This window comes from Chiloscyllium plagiosum, unplaced genomic scaffold (assembly GCF_037043375.1).
Source record: "Chiloscyllium plagiosum isolate Xiang-an unplaced genomic scaffold, Cpla_swu_hap1 HiC_scaffold_15, whole genome shotgun sequence".
Lineage (NCBI taxonomy): Eukaryota > Metazoa > Chordata > Chondrichthyes > Orectolobiformes > Hemiscylliidae > Chiloscyllium > Chiloscyllium plagiosum.
Window position 1 is genome coordinate 46337800 of NW_028270153.1, and position 20801 is coordinate 46358600.

The 20801-nt window shown below is 40.4% G+C and overlaps 1 long non-coding RNA gene across 2 annotated transcripts in view; it reads left to right on the forward strand.

Annotated features, from left to right (window-relative positions):
* Window positions 1-18334, forward strand: part of LOC148147651 (uncharacterized) — a 108201-nt gene extending 89867 nt beyond the window's left edge. For both annotated transcript variants that reach the window (XR_015759600.1, XR_015759599.1), the window contains exons 2-3: window positions 6833-7013; window positions 16046-18334. This is a non-coding gene — a long non-coding RNA (uncharacterized LOC148147651). The remainder of the gene's footprint in view (window positions 1-6832; window positions 7014-16045) is intronic.
* The last annotated feature ends 2467 nt before the right edge of the window (window positions 18335-20801 follow it).

The following is a 20801-nucleotide window of genomic DNA, read 5'->3' on the forward strand; positions in this document are numbered from 1 at the left end:
TTTCTTTGCTGTTTTGAAATATATTTTGGCAATATATTCTCCTTGGATACTCTTCACAGGTACCACAAAAAGCTCTTTGGAAAAAGTGAAAAACTAAGCAGTTGCATCATCATAAATAAACTAGTCTATCCTCAGGGGACTTTGTGACTTAAGTGAGCAATGGTTTTCTGTATTTGATAATCATTTAATAATAATCGTGTACAATACGATTCATTTAAAAAAGGACCAGTTTCTCCCCAGAAATAAATTATAATTGCGTAAATTTCTTTTCAAGCTTAGTATTGCAGTTCTTTACAGCATTCAGATTATTTTAACTGCCCACATTCTTGGCTATGGAATGGTATATATAGCAACAGAAAGCATATTCATACCTATTATCGTAAAACAATTATAGTTCATCAGGTGAATCTGATATACCAAATTAAGAGGGACTGCTGTATCTAGGACCAAGAATATTTTGTCCAATTTTCTCATTCTTACCAAGATCCATCTTGGAGGTTACCTTTACAGTACTAGCAGTCTTTGGAGTTTTGCGAAAGTACCTATTCCAGTGATGTGAGCTGCCTTAATGAATTGCAGCAAGTCATTGAATTGTGGTGAACATCACAACTGAGTCCGATATATTGTGCATGGATGCATAGATGCTACTCGATACTTATGAGGATTGGAAGCTCTAGCCAGTTTCTTTACCCTCCTTCACTGAGTTGGCCTGCCCACACTGCTGACATTGCTAGGGTCAATGAGCTCAACACAGACCGGAGGTTGGATCTAAGACTCTCCTGGTCTTTTGAGGTTCTGATTATGAATTATGATTTTGAGTGAACTCTGCATATAGTATCCACTGAATAATATTGTAGCATATTTTATTTGAAGTAACTTAGTTTTCTAAAATCTGATCAACAGAATAATTTGCTATTAACGTCCCTGTAATATGCCTGTTAATGTTTGCTTGTATGAAACCATTTTTAGATTGAAAGTAATAACAGGTGAGACGCTTAAACAAAATTGCTGATAAATACTAGTCAATACAAATTAAATAATTCTGCAAAGGATTCTATATTGTTTAAGTGGACTTTACACTGTGATTGCAACAGCATTACTGGCAGGTAGGGTACTAAACCCCACTTCCCTCCACCCTCCCATCCTGGCACCTTCCCCTGCCACCGCAGGAACTGCAAAACCTGCGCCCACACCTCCTCCCTCACCTCCATCCAAGGCCCTAAAGGAGCCTTCCACATCCATCAAAGTTTTACCTGCACATCCACTAATATCATTTATTGTATCCGTTGCTCCTGATGCGATCTCCTGTACATTGGGGAGACTGGACGCCTCCTAGCAGAGCGCTTTAGGGAACATCTCCGGGACACCCGCACCAATCAACCACACTGCCCTGTGGCCCAACATTTCAACTCCCCCTCCCACTCTGCCCACCCTCTTGGCTATGGAATGGGCCTCCTTCACCGCCGCTCCCTCACCACCAGACGCCTGGAGGAAGAACGCCTCATCTTCCGCCTCGGAACACTTTAACCCCAGGGCATCAATGTGGACTTCAACAGTTTCCTCATTTCCCCTTCCCCCACCTCACCCGAGTTCCAAACTTCCAGCTCAGCACTGTCCCCATGACTTGTCCTACCTGCCTATCTTCTTTTCCACCTATCCACTCCACCCTCCTCCCTGACCTATCACCTTCATCCCCTCCCCCACTCACCTATTGTACTCTATGCTACTTTCTCCCCACCCCCAACCTCCTCTAGCTTATCTCTCCACATTTCAGGCTCTCTGCCTTTATTCCTGATGAAGGGCTTTTGCCCGAAACGTCGATTTTACTGCTCCTCGAATGCTGCCTGAACTGCTGTGCTCTTCCAGCACCACTGATCCAGAATCTGGTTTCTGGCGTCTGCAGTCATTGTTTTTACCTGGGACGTGTAACCTTCTAGTGATCAGAACTATACTGACTCTAAACTTTGCATTGGAGATTTGGACTTGATGCTGAGCCTTAAGTAAAAATTTAACATGTTCTTTTCCTGCTCAGGTTAGTAGAGTCATTTACAGAGGAAGTTAGATTGGGAAGATCTAATATCACAATACTCTGAACCCCTGACAATTTTCACCTGCCGTTCACCTCCACTCCTGAGGATGCTCATCCACCCGCACCCTGTCCTAAGACAATGTTCAACCCCTCCCAACAACATTCACCATTGTCCCACCGCACCATACACACTCAAAGGTCTTAGTACTTCAAGAATATTGACCTTAAGGGGAGTTGCTTGAGCTGTAAAAAGTACATCTCTTCTTACACATTCCCTCACCAGTTCCACTTGTGGATTTCACTGATGATGGTTTATTCCTTACTTCAAAACAGGAAAGCTGCCTGTAAAGGCAGATAGAAATAAGACAGTTCACATCTTTTGTTGATATTGTTGATATCCAAGAGATCAAAACTGTAGGTTTATCTTAATTTTGCTTTGAATGTAGTTCCATTGCCTTGGAAAATGAGTCCTGAACTACTTATCTTAATGCAACAGTGGACAGCAAATTGAAGTCAGCAGTTGCCCCTAGGAATGATCCAGCTGTCAAAGGCAAATCAAAGTGGTTTTGAAGAGAATTTCTGAATTAAAGTATGAGACATAGTGTCATTGTGGCAGAGAGATGTATAGTACAGAAACAGGCCCTTCAGTCCAACTCATCCATGCTGACCAGATATCATATATAAATCTAGTTCCATTTGCCAGCATTTGGCCTGTGTCCCTCTAAACTCTTCCCATTCATATAGCCATCCAGATGACTTTTAAATGTTGTAATCATACCAACCTCCTTTGGCAGGTCATTCCATACACACATCACCCACTGCATGAAAATGTTGCCCATTAGCTCCCTTTTATATCTTTCCTCTCTCACCCTAAGCCATAAAAGTAAGGTGCTACATTTTGGAAAGGCAAATCAGGGCAGGACTTATACACTTAATGGTAAGGTCCTGGGTAGTGTTGCTGAACAAAGAGACTTGGAGTGCAGGTTCTTATTTTTTTGAAAGTGGAGTCACAGGTTGATAGGATAGTGAAGAAGGCATATGGTTTGTTTTCCTTTATTGTTCAAAGCATTGAGTATAGGAGTTTGGAGGTCATGTTGCAGCTACAGACATTGATTAGATCACTTTTGGAATATTGTGTGCAATTCTGGTCTCCCTCCTAATAGAAGGGTGTTGTGAAACTTGAAAGAGTTCAGAAAAGATTTGCAAGGATGTTGCCAGGGTTGAAGGTTTGAACTATAGGGAGAGGCTGAACAGGCTGGGGCTGTTTTTCCTGGAGCATTGGAGGCTGAGGGGTGACCTTCTAGAGATCTTTAAAATCATGAATGGATAGGGTAAATAGACAAGGTATTTTCCTTGGGTTGGGGGGATTGCAGAATTAGAGGTCATGGGTTTAGGTTGAGAGGGAAAAAATTTAAAAGAGACCTAAGGAGCAACTTTTTCATGCAGAGGGTGGTGCGTGTATGGAATGAGCTGCCAGAGGAAGTGGTGGAGACTGGTACCATTACTATATTTAAAAGGCAGCTGGTTGGCTATATGAATAAGGAGGGTTTAGAGGGATGTGGGCCAAGTGCTGGCAAATGGGACTAGATTAATTTAGGATATCTGATTGGTGTGGATGAGTTGGACCAAAGGTTCTGTTTCCGTGCTGTACATCTCTATGATTCTATGATTCTATGCCCTCTAGTTTTGGACTCCCCACCCTGGGGAAAAAACCTTGCCTATTTACCCTATCCATGCCCCTCATGATTTTGTATACCATTCTGATGTCACTGCTCAGCCTCCAACGTTCCTGAGAAAATAGCTCCAGCCTATTCAGCCTCTCCCTATAGCTCAAAACCTCCAACCCTGGCAACATCCTTGTAAATCTTTTCTGAACCCTTTCAAGTTTCACAACACCCTTCCTATAGACGGGAGACCAAATTCCACGTAATATTCCAAAAGTGGCTGAACTAATGTCCTGTACAGGAGCAACCTGACCTCCCAACTCCTCTATATAATATTCTGACCAATAAGGGAAAGCATACCAAATGCCTTCTTCACTACCCTAACTACCTGCAACACTACTTTCAAGGTGCTATGAACCTGCACTCCAAGGTCTCTTTGTTCAGCAATATTTCACAGGACCTTCCCATTAAGTGTAAAAGTCCTGCCCTGATTTGCCTTTCCAAACTACAGCACCTCACATTTATCTAAATTAAACTCCATCTGCTACTCCTTGGCCCATTGGTCCATCTGATCAAGATCCCGTTGTGCTTCTAAGGTAACCTTTGCTGTCCAGTACACCTCTAATTTTAGTGTCATCTGCAAACGTACTAACCACCCCCCCCCCCCCCCCCCCCCATGCTCACATCTAAATTATTTATATAAATAACAAAAAACAGTGGTCCCAGCATCGATCTTTGTAGCATTCCCCTGGTCTCAGGCTCCTATCTGAATAACAACCTTTCACCACCACCTTCTAACTTTGAGCCAGTTCTGTATCCGAATGGCTAGTTCGCCCTCTACTCCATATGATCTTGCTAACCAGTCTACCATGAGGAACCTTGTCAAACGCCTTACTGAAGTACATATAGGTCACATTCATCACTCTGCCATCTCCAATCACTTTGTTACTTCTTCAAAAAACTTAATCAAGTTAGTGAGACACGATTTTCTATGCACAGAGCCATTGAGTTGCCTTTCCAAATATGTGTAAATATAAATTGCAGAGGATTGTTTCCCAAGTTGTCTCCTCCAAAGTAGTGATAATTCTGTTATACTACAATGAAACACTGCAATATAGGCTCAAGACTGTAGGAACAACCTTCCTCATCTACAGATATAAGACCTGCTGTGATTTCATGCCATGTTTTCCATCAGTGGCTCTTACATTGATATCCTCACTGTAAACCCATCATGGCTCTACTAACACCCATAGGGAAATGGTAGTGGGGAAATTGACATTGGTGGTCATCTTTCAAGGTTCCATAGAATTATGGAATAGTTCCATTGGCTTGGACGGTAGTTGATGTAAACCTTCTAAAAGGAAGTAGAGAGAAAACAGGGAATTACAGGCCTAATGGCAGTAGCAGGAAAATGCTAGAATCTATTATAAAAGATTTAATAACAGAGCACTTGGAAAACAATGACCAGATTGGACAGAGTCAGCATGGATTTATGAAGAGGAAATAATGCTTGATAACGACTCAATTTTGTAAAGGATGTTACTAGTAAAGTTGATGAGGAAGAACTGGTGGATGTGCTTTACTTGGACATTTAGAAAGCTTTTGATAAAATCCCAAATGTAAAATTAAAGCAAATGTATTGGAGGTGGTATTCTGACATGGATAGAGAACTTTGGTTTCCTTATCTGAGGAAGGATGTTCAACAGAAACAAAGACTAGGAACAAATGGGTCTGGGGATCTGTGCTTAAACTTCAACCATTTAAAATATATATTCGTGATTTAGATGAGGAAACTACATGTCATATCTCCAAGTTTGCAGCTGACACAAAGCTGGATGGGAAGTTATGATCTGAGGAGGATACAGAGAAGCTTCAGTGTGATTTGGACAAATTAAGTGGGATTAGATATAGCAGATGAGGTGTAAAGTGGATAAATGTGAGGTTATCCTCTTTGGTAGCAAAAATGGACAGGCAGATTATTATTTGAATTGCAATAGATTGAGAAAGGGGGAAGTGCATTGAGACCTCATTGCTCTTATACAGCAGTTACTGGGAGTAAGCATGCAGGTGCAGCAGGCAGTGAAGAAGACAAATGGTATGTTGGCCCTCATTGTGAGAGGATTCTAGTAGAGGAGCAGAGATGTCTTACCGCAATTTTACAGGACATTGGTAAGAGTATTATATGTAGCTTTGGCTTCCTTATATGAAGAAGAATGTTCTGGCTATTGAGAGAGGTTTAGCAGACTGATTCCTGGGATGATGATATTAACATATGGGGAGAGACTGATTTAGAAGAATAAAGGGTGATTAATGGAAATTCTACAGGACTAGACAGGGTAAATGCAGAGGTAAAGGCAGGAGGCTCGCAATGACTGGGGAGTCCAAACAAGGTATCACAGTCTAAGGACATAGGGTAGACCATTTACGACAGAGATGAGGAGAAATTTCTTCACTCAGAGAGTGGTAAGTTTGTGGAATCCTTTACTACAGAATGTGGTTGAGGCCAAAACATTTAATGTTTTCAAGAACAATTTAGGTATATTTCTTAGGGCAAAAGGGATCAAAGGATATAGGGAGAAAGCAGGAATATGGTACTGAGTTGGATGATCAGCCATGATCATATTGAATGGCAGAGCAGGCTTGAAGGACTGATTGCCCTAATTCTACACCTACATTCGATGTCTTCTATCTTCCTTCAGTGTAATGCAACATACTCTAATTTAAATTACAGTGGCTTTGACTTCCTCACAAATGGAGGAAATATAAAACATACATTTAAAATATTCCCCACAGGGAAGTTCAGCTGTTCAAACATGTCTTTTTAAATCAACATTTAGTTTTATCAACATTTTATTTGCATGTTTGGATTACATTGTAAATTATTAATGAGAGATTGCTGCACCATAATTTCCTCAGTGTTCTGAAGTGTAATTAGAAATTATCAAAGATACAAAATATTTAATGTGATTAATGCCAATGTTATAATTTATGGACATATAGTTAAAATAATGTGAATCATGAAATTGAAGGCCATGTCTTTTCTGGATTGCAGGTCTATTAAAATGAGTAGATTTTTAAAAAAAGTGTGATTGAAACAGCATTACTCAACTTCAAATGTTAACTTTGTTTATTTCCACAGATGTTGTCAGACCTTCTGATTCTTCAGCAATTGCAGTTTTTGTTCCAATGCGAAAGTACTTCTGGATTTTGAAACATATTCATTAAGCTAAATATTCAGGTAGTGGAATTGACTGCATTAGAGTCCGACAGAATGGATGGAAACACAGAGAGCCGCACAGATACTCACCATGAGTATACAGGTAATGTATGTGGACAACATTTTGACAAAAATTATATAAGCAGAGAGTTTAATAGGGATTTTCATAATTAGGAACAGAGTTATTAAAAAGAGCTAAGAATGGAACAACTTCTGTAAAGCTTACTTTTTTTAATAGTCCCCCACACCCCACCTTTCAACAAAACTGTTTTAGTCTGGGTTTCAAGTTAGAATAGTTATATGCATATTTTCATCAAATTAGGAAACATGATATTCTGTTGAGCAACATTCATGCAGTTTCACAAAGTGAGTAAACCTGATGGTCGAATTTACTGGTTTCGATGATTTTTATTTCTTAGACCTCCATTTATAGACAAAAATATAAGTTTTATTCGACCGTAAGCAGTATTTTAATGTATTTAACATAATATTGGGGAATTATTGTAAAGAACTTTGCAATGGAATATCTGGTTAAAAAACATGTTTTTTAAATACATACCCAACTCTGTGATCTGCCTGTATTGCTCTCGAGACAAAGCTTTTCACTGTGCCTTGGTACATGTGACAGTAAATTCAATTCAACTGAGAAGAGAACCTGGAACAGGAAATGGAACCTTTAGGTTTCTAGGGAAGCTAAAAATAGAAACTGAAATTGGAAACTAAAAGCTCTGGGCAAACTGAAACTGGTTGAAAAGGACAGTTTTCTGAGTTCAGGTGATAATCCCAGCAGTGCAGCACAGACAGACCAAGGAAGACAGAGGCTGGATTCAGGATCTGGGTTTAGGGAAATGCACAGTTGGTGTAAATGTTTCTGTCACTTAATGGATCTACACAATCAAGACTGTTGCGAGCTCAGATGTGTGCCAATTTAGTGACGACTGTGCCTGTGGAACTCTGTGCTGCTATCAGCTGGGATTCAGGCTAAAAACCGGACAGAGAGCTCAGGTCTTCGTAAGAAAAGACAGAGCGCTGAATTTAAGGTTTCTTTACAGCGAAATACAATTTCTGTCAAATATTTTGGAGATTGACAGAAGGCACAGCAAATTTTTTTTGTGGCATCGTATCTGTTTGAGCTACTGTTGGAGAATTGTCCAATTGTGAATAAAGCTCGTACGCGGATCTTGTGAAATTGACACACACTGGGTTGCTTCATGATATTGTGAGAAGAGAAATTGACCTCACGCATACAGAATCGTCACTCTGCACAGATGAGTCTCAGCCTCTTCCCGGAAGTACAGGAACATACAGTTTTTATAGGGTTACAAAAGATCGATGTTAGTTGCAAGGCAACACAGCTCTGATTACAATTGATAGTTTGACTTTATTGAAATGGGCAAAATAATGCTGTGGGTCCGGCAGTGTCAGTCAGTTAAACAATGGCAACAAGAGATTAGCTAATCTAAAGGCATTGATAATGTAATTGGGACTATCCTATCAACAATAGTCCGACAGGGTTGTGGTCATCCATATTGAGTATTTTGGTGACATCTAGTTTGCGGGGGCATTGTGTCGGCTGGATTCCTGGGGAGACAGAGAAAGCCTTCGGGGCTTCTAGAGGTGCAGTGTCGTTGTGAGTTAGGGAATCCCATTAGCGGGTTGTTTAGATAACATGTTCCTCCGATGAGATAATGGCTCGTTTACTGTCAATTCCTGACTATAGCTAATTTGAGGCATCAATGGCATTTTGGGTAAGCCCTCTTTTAGCTAGGGAAAAACGTGGCTTCTGTAAGCAAGTTGTCTGTAGACAAAATGGTGTTCCCTTCTCCCACAACTACCTATGCTGCCATATGGCAATCCTTGCTTCCGATTCTTTCCCCATTTTAATACATGCTGTTCCTAAAACAACTTGCCAATCATTGGGTATCTGCCAAAAGACTGTCATTCCTAGTGCCTGCATCAAAAGACCACTATGTACTCAGACAAATGTGGCATTCCAAAGCTGCCCTTCTTGATTGAGGACAGAGTCCGAACATGTCAGACAAGAGGAAGACGGTAGTGTGATTCTCTGAGAAGGTCCTGGTTGAGGGTATGGTGCAAAGCAGAGAAATCCTGTTTCCAGAGGCCCAACAGAGGAGGCTGCACAATAGACTGTGGTAACCTGCCTCGGTACTGTCTTGGCGGTAAGGAGGAATGACCAGTGGTGGTGTGTAAAAGGTCAATGAGCTTCTCAATCACACCAGTCACTACTCCTCAGGAATGAAGGCTTAATAACAGGAGGATGGGGAACCTGGCACACACTCCCAGTCTCTGTTTCTCACTAGTCAACAGTACAATGTCAGGGACATGTAGTTGGAGGTGGCCTCTCAGAAATCTCCACTTCAGACACTCTGGAGGTGCCTGGGTCTTCCACTTCCACCCTATCTGTCATCATTCTGATCCTTAGAGAAGTTGAAGCCAAGGAGGATTCACTTGCCTCTGGTAAGATGTCCCTCAACATGTCTGGGTTGCCTGACTAAACCACCAGGGCCAGCAGGCTTCACTGCTCAGCAGGCTCTCTCCACCCCAGCTGCAGAACTGGTGATTACACAAAGATGTAGTTGGAGGGATAGGAAGAGAAGACCTTATTGAGGGCACTCTGGTGGCTCAGGTGACAATGTACTGTACAATGTTTGTCAAGTTTGTATAAATTTAATTGTTTTGATGAGACATTTGATTGTTTGCCTTTCTGTGTAGTCCCAAATTTAATGTGTCAGTGTGCTGCCTAGTTTCACAGAGACATAGGATGTACTATAGAATGAGTTCCATGGTGAGAGCCTGCTGTATCATGGAGAAGCAAGAGGGACAAGGCATATACAAGACAACAGGCCCTGCTGGCACAATTACCCCTCATCCTACACATCCCTACTGTTTCTATGGTTGCTATGTCCAAACGTGCTGGTATATATGAAGTGGTCAGCGATGTCAACAGTAGGGAGGTGCACAGCGTATTAGAATGGTCGGGGTTAGGGACTCCACCAGTTTGTGAACCTGTAGAGTGCATGTGTCTATGTATAATGTTGCTTCCCATTAAAGGTCTTCAAATCAATGGGTCCTGCAGTCCCCTACCTCACACTCACCTCACTTGCTCAGAGTGTGGTTGCAGCCATTTTCTTTCCCATTGGCAAAAAAAAATGCAATAAGATGCTCCTGATGTTAAGGTAGGCCTTGGACTTGCTTCCTGATTCTGCCACACAGCTCACTGTTTGTCACATCACTCAGACTGTGTAAGATTCTGTTCAGAGTTTAGAAGGTCTCGGGACTGAGATTGATGACATCAGTGCTGAGTGAAACTGATGAGCAAATATGAGATCTGTCTCATTTGTATCCATCACTTAAATTACAGTTTATAATAAATTAAAACCTGTCATTTCATCAAATTATGGGGTTTGATTGTTACAGATAAAATTTCAAGAGGGATATTTTGTACTTTGGTTTTCTTATTGGGCTCATTTCATTTCTTTTGGTTTGTGGGTCTCCGTAGGAATCGTGACAACTGTCATTAGGAATTATATCGGTGTGGAAGATGCATTAAAGGCAATATTAATGAGTCCATCCCAAACAATTAATCTTTTAATGTTCAATATCTTTCTAACTTGGCTAAAGAGATTAGTATCAGCATAGGATATACTCTATGTGTGGGAAAGCTGTGAAAGGTGGGAGATGCCAAATGCATATTGAGATTGGTAACCTTGAAAATAACTGACAATCATCATAATAGCAAAATAAACCATCAATTAAACATGGCAAATTAAGAAAAGAACAGTAGACTGGATGGACATTACACTACATGAAGTGCAGAGTGAGAGCATTGTTAGGGTTTCACTTAGGTTTCTCAATATGTATATGATGATACATCATGCCTGCAATGATAGATGCATAGATATAAGTTCGTACCATGGGATTTTGAACCACCAGGAAAGTGACGTCTCAAGTATTTTGGTAAATACACCTTCAATCAGTACAACAAATGTGTGTTCAAAATCTCAGATCAGAATTGGTTAAAATTATGAAAAATGACAAGCAGAGTGGAAAATTATGGAAACTGGTTTTGCTGAATAGATAGTAGCAACATATACACCCATGACTTCATTTTCAGTAATAAACTTCTTTTATTCATATATTTGTTACAGCTAAAGAAATGAATTTGGTATTTAGAACTAATTGCTGGTGGTATCTATCAAATGACCCTCTACAGTAATATTCACTTATCTGCCTAGTACAAAATACCTTTATGTATAAATGTATTACTTGAACTTGTTTTCAACAATAGTTACATACAAGTGCAATCATTATGTCATTATTAATGGTTGACTGCTTCCCGCACCCTTTCATTGTCACTGAGGGATGGTTATAAGTTCAGTTTTATAAGTCAAAGAGGTTATTAAAGGATTAACTACCTTTGGTGTGGGGTTATAAATACAGATGTTTGTTTATGTAAGGCACAAACTCAGAGAAGTTAACTGAAGGGATTTAAATGTAATAAACAGACTTTCATGAATGAAAGTTTGTTTTTTTTACATAGTGACGTCTCTAATAAATATTTAGAACTTTGTTTCTTTTCACTTGAGCCCATTGTGGATGCTCGGTGAGTACTGACATAGAGTATATCTGGGCAAAGTGTGGTGAGTGAGGACATGAAAAGGTATTAAGTTGGCATAGGGGCTATGAGGGCCATGCGACTGATGGGGCTTATGGGTTGGAATCAAGGGTGTCAAAGACGTTTGGAGGTATGTGGGGGCATGGTTGATTTGAGTGGCATGGATGGGGCATGTGAGGGGGTGAGAGCTGAAGGGGCATAAGGGCCAGAGGGGCCTAATGTTTAAAAAAAACTCAGATGCAGTTCCTGCAAGCCTTTTAAGTAGTTTGATGGTGGCAGGCTTAAGTCCATTCTTATCCTCTCAAAAAAAAACTGTCATTTGCACCACTTTTTCTAGAGGCAGGCAACATGAGTCAGAAAATCTCCCAGTTTGATGCAGGATTGAAAATCCAGGTCTACATTCATGTCAAACAGAATCAATGCCCAATAATAAAAATGTGGGTTACACCTGCAATGGATCAGTAAGTCAAAAGGCTGGATCACAACTATGGTATAGGTTGCAATGACTGGAAGATGAATGGAGAAGAGAAAATAAAACAAGTAGCTACAATTATGAGTTTACTATTGTTATGGCTCAGGAGATTTCTGAACACTCCAAACCGCTGACTGGGTATTGAAGATTTAGAGCTTCAGTGACAGATTGAAGATGCCAAGTTTTACAGTGTGATGGATTTCAGTCTCTTGGAGGCAAAAATGTATTGTAGATGTGATATGATTGCCGAGGGAAAAAAAACATAATGAACTATGGTGCATTACATTGCTGTCATTTATATTTGCTGGGTGCTTATTGACAGTGTAGCTATTAAAGTGCATGGAAGCTATGCACAGTGCAAAATTATATAGAATTTGTAATAGATGCAAGAGGTATAAATATAAAAAATACTAAAAACATATACAATCTGCATTTTTTCACCCCCACCACATGTTCGCCCAGTTTTTGACATTTGTTTCCCTCTTTCTTGAAGGTGATTCTTCCTTAAAGAATGGAAAGTGAATGCCAGCATTTTGTTGAATGGAGTCAGGGTTCATGTGACACACTTTGTGGGACTTCTGTCCATCCCATCACCCTGTATGGCTGAAAAAAATACGTTGGGCAGAATTTTTGATTTACTTTTGTAGTGTCAGTAAAGGCAACTTTAGAATTTTGGCATTACATTTCTTTAAGGTTCTGTCTTGCCTTATTTCTACACCATTTATAATTCTCTGCTTCCCTGAAGAACTGACAGTGCAAATTCCTGGCATGTAAATTAGAGTGGGGGCGGGGGGGGGGGTCACATGGCTGCAGCTCACTGAATGCTTGTCACAGCCATGATCCAAGTGCTTCATCTGAACCTGGCCCCCATCCTTCTCAACCCTACACCCGCGTGTCACTATTGGCAAACCATCAGCCTCACCATATCATAATCCTCTTGGAACAACATGCATGACTCTTCAACGTTATCTTGGGACTAAGGACACCTAGGACTTGCATGCTTCTGCTAGGTTACTTTTACCACCTGTCGGTGGTCCAATCTTTCCAGAAATTCTGCCAGTTCCATTCTACATGAAAAAAACATTTCTGATATGTAAGATCAACATTTTAAGAGTGGAATGGAAGAGTTTGTTAAATATAACACTGGCCTGACTTTAACTTTTCTTTGTGAAATAATTGTAAAACAAAATTTGTTCCTGTAAAAGGAAGAAATGCTCAGATATGGCATGATGTGGAGGTGCTGGTGTTGGACTGGGGTGGACAAAGTCAAGTCACATGACACAAGGTTATAGTCCAAGGGGTATATTTGAAATCACAAGCTGTTGGAGCACTGCTTCTTCATCAGGTGAAGTGCTCGCGATTTCAAATAAACCTGTTGGACTATAACCTGGTGCTGTGTAAGATCTGGCATTCATTTGTAGGACCTCGTGCTGTTTGATTTCTGACTTAAGATTAAGTCCTGTCAATGTACTTGAAAATACCCTTCACCCAAGCTGACTTCAACTCTGGGTACACAACTTTGAAAGTAAAGTTTTCGAAGGTTGTGCTTGTAAGCTGCTTTCTTTCTCTGCTTGGGAAGTGAGCCTAAGAAACTGCCATCCAAGGTAAAATTCACATTGGTCTCTTTAGTAAAAGCAATTTGCTCAAATTCTATACCAGCATGGGCACTATCAATGTGCAAATAGTACTTTCTCCTAACTATGCATTTTGCCAACATTAATCTCAATTATCCTCTTGGATACCTGCAGCATGTGGGAGTTAGTTCCTCAGAAGAGCAATTTGGCAGCATATGGGAAACAAGCAGAAAATCTATACCATCTCCACTCCAGAAACTCTAGTTTGCAATTCCTAGTAACACTGAAGACAATTTCCAAGCTTATATATTTATAGATATTTCAGAAATAGCTGTGAAAATAACTATCAGGAGCACATAAAACATATCCCATTTTCATGACAGCTTATCCTTTCCAGAGGTTGACAGCATATTTATGTCACAGATAGTTTCAATGTGTTTCCTCAAAGTTGCCCATAATCAATGCATGTACAATGAACATGTACACTTCTTACCCTTGTAGTGAGAGAATCAATCTTAAATAATCTAGCAAAGCCACTTGAAATTAAAAGGAAAGGTTAGTTTATTTCTAAACTCTTGCTCTTGAGATTCGAAAAGGAAAAAAAAACACAAGGATAAATTATAAGCAAAGATAAAACAAAGCTTATGAAAGGTTGAGTTGATTTCAGCGGGGAGAAAGTGAGGTCTGCAGACGCTGGAGATCAAAGCTGAAACTTTATTGCTGGAACAGCACAGCAGGTCAGGCAGCATCTAGGGAACAGAAGATTCGACGTTTCGGGCACATGCCCTTCTTCAGGAATGAGCAGAGAGTGTTCAGCAGGAGAAGATAAAAGGTAGGGAGGAGGGACTTGGAGGAGGGGCATTGGAAATGTGATAGGTGGAAAGAGGTCAAGGTGAAGGTGATAGGTCGGAGTAGGGTGGAGGCGGAGAGGTCAAGAAGAAGACTGCAGGTCAGGAAGGCGGTGCCGGGCTGGAGGGATTCGGCTGAGACAAGGTGGGGGGAGGGGGGATGAAGAAACTGGTGAAGTCCAAGTTCATCCCCTGTGGTTGGAGGGTTCCCAGTCGGAAGATAAGACACTCCTCCTCCGACCGTCGCGTTGTTGTGGTTTGGCGGTGGATGAGTCCAATGACCTGCATATCCTCGGTGGAGTGGGAGGGGGAGTTGAAATGCTGTGCTACAGGGTGATTGGGTTGGTTCGTCCGGGTGGCCCAGAGGTGCTCTCTGAATCGCTCCGCAAGTAGGTTTTGATGCACACCTGTGGTTTCAAGTTCAAGACTTTAGAATTGCAGAAATACTTAAGCGACTCTGATGGCTTCTACAGTTGATCTGCCAGAGGTTGTTCTCACAAGTTGTTTGTAGATGGAATGAAGTAGGGAAAAAGAGTCCCATGTTTCTCTTTAATCGTATTGCAAGTTGATCCTTTCACAATTAGGAGAAAGTGAGAACTGTAGATGCTAGAGATCACAGTCAAAATGTGTGGCCATATTCCTGATGAAGGGTTTGTACCCAAAATATTGATTCTCCTGCTCCTTGGATGTGGCTGACCAGTTGTGCTTTTCCATCGCCACACTTTTTGACTCCTTTCGCAATTAGTTGATTATACATCTGGTTTGTTTACTCCTTTTTCTCTGTGATGCAAGCAGTCTTCATGTGGTGATCTGAAGATGGCTCTCTCATTGTGCTTCTACTGTTTATGCATGTCCTACTTTTTTTCTGTGTTTTTATCTGGTAAACAAAGATAGCTACTATGTAGCAGCATGGTGGCTCAGTGGTTAGCCCTGCTGCCTCACAGCACCAGGGATCCGGGTTCGATTCCAGCCTCGGGTGCCTGTCTGTGTGGAGTTTGCACATTCTCCCTGTGTCTGTGTCGGTGTCCTCCCACAGTCCAAAGATGTTCAGGTCAGGTGAATTGGCTATGCTAAATTGCCCTGAGTGTTAGGTGCATTAGTCAGGGTAAATAGAGGATAGGGGAATGGATCTGGGTAGGTTACTCTTCAGAGGGTCGGTGTGAACTTGTTGGGCCGAAGGGCCTGTTTCCACGCTGTAGGGAATCCCATCAGTAATGTGACCTGGATAGTTTTAAATGCCAAATGCCTGTCAAGTCTGGCTCATTGTTTTTGTATTCTTGGATTTATAGCAATGGCAGATTTGAAGTTCATCAAAGTACCACCTAGACATCCATTTGTAATCTACTTGAATCCCTCTAGATGATTGACAAACGTTACCCCATTCACACCACACAAGTGCCAGCTAATTTCCATGTCAAACAAGAGGGAATCTAACCATCACCCAAACATGTTCAATACCATCACTGAATCCTCCACTATCAACAGCTTGGGGTTTACCATTGACGAGAACCTGAACTGGGCCAGTCATATGAATACAGTGGCTACAAGAAAAGGTCAGAAACTATGAATTCTGTGGCAAATAACTGACTTCCTTTCTCTTCAAAGCTTGTCCACCATATCCATGGCACAAATCAGGAGTGAGATATATTCTTCTGAACTGATCTGGATGAGTGCAACTCCAACACCGTCCAGGACAAACCAGCCTACTTGATTCACTGTCATCAACACTCCCTCCCTTTGCAACCAAAGTATAATGATAGCGATGTGTTCTATCTGCAAGACGTACTGCAGTAACTCACCAAGCCTCCATCAACAGTATCTTCCAAAACCATAAATGGTATTACCTCCACAAGGACAAGGGCAAGAGATGCATGATATCACTGTCAACTGCAAGTTCTCTTCTAAGCCACTCCCTACCTTGACTTGGAACTATACTGCTATTCCTTCACTGTTGCTGGCTCAAAATCCTGGAACTCTGCCTAACAGCAATGTGGATGCACTACACCTCAAGGACTGCAACAATTCAAGAGGCAGTTTAACATCACCTTCTCTAGGGAAACTAGGAATGGGCAATAAATAATCTAGCCAGAAACACCTATGTCCTGTAACCAAATAATAATTTGTAAAAATTGCAGTTTTAATGCACCAAGTGATTCTCAGAATCTATTTTGGAAGTCATTAAGCTCAGACTAAGGTTTAAAATTTTAATTTTTAAATACTTTCTAAAGAAAAAAAATTAAGACTGCTTGAGCATAATGCTGGTGAAACACGGAAATGCTCAAATTCTTTTTGTCCAGAGCCATTCTGATATATCAAAAGGGGAAATTCTCCAATTTATTTCAAACAAGCACAGAAAAAAAATGAAGAAATCCTGCTAGTCAGAATAGAAGTCATATTGGACTCGCATCTCTGTTTCTCCCTCCACAAGCTGTCAGACATGCTGAGTTTATCCAGCATTTTGTGTTTTTGATTCAGATCTCCAACATCTGAAATTGATGAGCATGACAGACTATCATTTGCAAATCCATGAATAAGCCCTAAAGATTCAGTTAACACTTTCCAGATAATCCACGTGTTGCAATTAAACACGAGGATCCAGTTCCACTTTGCTAATATGCTTTCACAAAACATTGTGGTTGATAAGTCTCTTTACTTACTGGTAAACAGTACATGAGTATAACAATGCAGTATCCTGTTTTCACATTGTACATTATGTACATTAGGGATTAACTCCAAATTAAATTTATTGAATTAGACTCTCTATTAGAGAGACGATTAGCCTAAATTGACCATTGCTATTTCAGAAACCAGATTTGGTTTTTGGAAATCTCTACCAAATTGAGTTAAAAAATGCCCATACACATCGAATGGATTACATAGTCACACAACCGACAAGTTTCTGCTACCTACATATTAATGCATAAGACTGCCTCTAATCCAAGTAACAAATACATATAAATCAAATTTACTGTTTGCATATGTTCTATTGTTTGGAGTATATATCCTAAATAAGTACATTATAAATGTATTCATTTGCTTTAAAGCATTTGGAGTGCATTGAGTGTGCAGGGCTCTAGCCCATTTATTTCCAGGGGAATTTCAGCAGGTCGTAAGTCCTCGTTTAAAGTTATAGTTACATTCCTGAAAATCAGAAATTTAGGTGAAACGATTCCTATGGGAATCAATGTTAAAACTGGTTAGGTTCTGCCGTGTCTTTCTTTCCAGAAATAAATATTAAAACATTATATCATGTGAGTCGACATATTTTGTCATGTTAAATTCTTGTATTGGTAAATTAAATAATTTTAAAATTATGTTTGCAAATATAAAAGAAAAATCTAACTTTCTTCAATGCTGTACCTCGTGCTGGCCTCTGACCCTCAAATTTTCCACTCCCTGATCACTGCAGATCTTATCTTTCCCTGACCCTTAGATTTGTGACCTTTACAGGGATGGTGGGCAAAACAACTGAGGTCTGCTACGGCAGACATCTTGCCAGCCAGGCGGAGGGTTGCAGTTCCTAGAAACAGTGATGGACAGCAAGAAGCAACATTGCAGCCTCTTGCTGGTGGTTATTAAAATAATGCTGCCTGGCAGTAGTTGAGATGCAGCCCAGGACAAGGGGAGCTCACGCAGACAGGCTGGAGCCTAGTGAGTAAAGGTTACCTGTTGTCAATCTCTTGCCTCAGGCTTCACTCTTGGGGAAAGATTGCCTGACAGAAAATGACACATAGGAAGGGGCTGCGCAATGGAAGACTGAGCAAGGAGAGTGGTCTCAAAATGGAGATTCAGTGAGCAGGAGGGGCTGTAGCAAAATGGTGAGAACCATGTGGGAAACAAAGTTAAAATGAATCTTGAGATGCTCGTAAAAGACTTAGTAAGGTTAAATAGAGCAATTTTAGTCAATGACTTACTGAATTTGCCCAAGGGAATAGGTTGCTCAGTAGCTAGGGAGGCATTTCTCCTTCAGGCAAAAATTTTATTGAAATGAATTTGATTCAAGTCTTTTGAATTACAAGCATCTGTAAATCATTAAAGTTTAAATATAAATGAATTTAAGTGGAGGCTCTGCTGCAGATTCCAGTCAATTTCTTGGAAAATGAATCCTGCACCACATTAAATGCAAGTGTAACAATCCAAACAGATCTCCAACAAGAGACAAACTCTCTACGAAGGTTGACAAAGTATACTCTGAAATTGGTCATTAGTGAGGTTTCATGGTTCTGTGACAGATTAATGTAGCAATGTTCATTTTTAGAATAGAGCCACCTTGCAAGTTTTAAATTACCTTGACAAATGCCAGAGAAAAAAATCAGGAGATTCTGTGAAACAACTATTTTGTAGTCTACATAACTTCACCTTTTAATAAATTAACATACAACATAATTAATATCAGAGGAATTCTCCAATCTTTTTTCTCTGAATATGATTACTGGTAGGTAATCTCAGAAGGTCTAATTCATATTAATGGTTTATCTGACCTTGTAGCAAAATTTGTTTTTTTTTTAGTGATAATTAGCATGGGGATACACACATATATATATAGAAATGACAAACAGCTCTTGTGCATCAGTTAAATTTGACACAAGAGAATTTAAACAGATATTCCTTAGCTATCAGCTATGTCACCTCTGGGAACATAATTAATGCAATTCGTATGAGAACATATTTTTCACCAGAGAGCTGAAAATTATTGCTTAACTGATATTATGTACCATTACTGATAGCTTTAAGGGGTAAATTTCAGCATGATGTTCAATTATTTCTGAATTAATTTAAGCAGTAATCTGTCATTGCTCTCAAATTACATGACACTTCAATGCAACATTGCTGCTTGTTATTGATTGATGAATAGTTATCCAGAGCTCTGAACAAAAATAAACAGTGTTTAAAATTTAGAAAGATAGTCTTTCATTTTATTATTCTAAAATTGTTTATAAACATAAATCTAAGAGTTCAATTTAGTCATTATTTATACTTGCAAAGTGTATTGTTTTGTTGTCAGATTTGCGTGAGAGATGCCAATGACTGTCTAGAATAATTACTGTGATTTTTCTTTAAGGGGCAGAATTTGACATTTAAATTCATTAGACCAGAAGACCATAATTGCCAGATCAGAATTAGGGCATTTTAAAATTCATTTAAGGCATATTCAGTTGCTGGCTGGCCAGCAGTTATTACTCATCCCAATTGCCCTTGAGAAAGTGGTGGTGAGCTGTCTTCTTGAACTGCTGCAGTCCATCTGCTGTGAGTTGACTCACAATGACGGTAGGGAGACAATTCCAGGATTTTGACCTAATGACAGTGAAGGAAGAGTGATATATATCCAAGTCAGGATGGTGAGTGGCTTGGAGGGGAACTTGAAAGTGATGTAGCCGCTGCCCTTGTCCTTCTAGATGAAAGTGGTTGTGGGTTTGGAAGATGTTGTCTAAGGATCTTTGGTGAATTTCTGCAGTAATCTTGTAGATAGTACACACTGCTGTTAGTGAGCCTTGGTAGGGGACAGAGTGAATGCTTGTCGATGTGGTACCAATCAAGTGGGATGCCTTGTCCTGGATGGTGTCAAACCTTTTGAGTGTTGTTGGCACTGCACCCATCCAGAGAGGTGGGGAGTATTCTATTACACTCCTGACTTGGTGACAGACATGCTTTGGGGAGTCAGGAAATATGTTACTTGTTGCCTAGCCTCTGATTTGCTCTTGTAGCCACTATGTTTATCTGGCAAATGCTGTTGAGTTCATGGTCAATGGTAACCCCAAGGATGGTGATAGTGTAATACCATTGAATACCAAGTGGCAGAGGTTCGATTGTCTCTTATTGGAGATGGTCATAGTTGATGTTTGTGTGGCATGAATGTTACTTGCCACTTGTTAAGTCAAGCCCAGATATTGTCCATATCTTGTTGCATTTGAACATGGACTAATTCAATATGTGAGGAGTCATCAGTGGTGTTGAATATTGGCCTATCGAGTCTGATACGTTTCTTAACCACATTCTCTTGCCTTCTCTCAGTAACCCTTGATCCCCTTACCAATCAAGTACCTGTCTCCATCTTAAATACACTTAATGACTTGGACTCTACAGCCTTCTGCGGCAATGAGTGCCACAGAGTCACCAACTTCTGGCTGAAGAAACTCCTCCTCATCTCAGTTCTAAAGATTCAGCCCTTCACTTTGAAGCTGTGCTGTTAGGCCCTAGTCTCTCCTATAGTGGAAACATCTGCTCCACATTCCACTCTGTCTAGACCTCTCAGTATTCTGTAAATTTCAAATAGGCCTCCCCCACCCTCCAATTCTTCTAAACTACATTAAGTACAAACCAGGAGTCCTCAACCACTCATCATAGCCCTTCATCCCCGAGA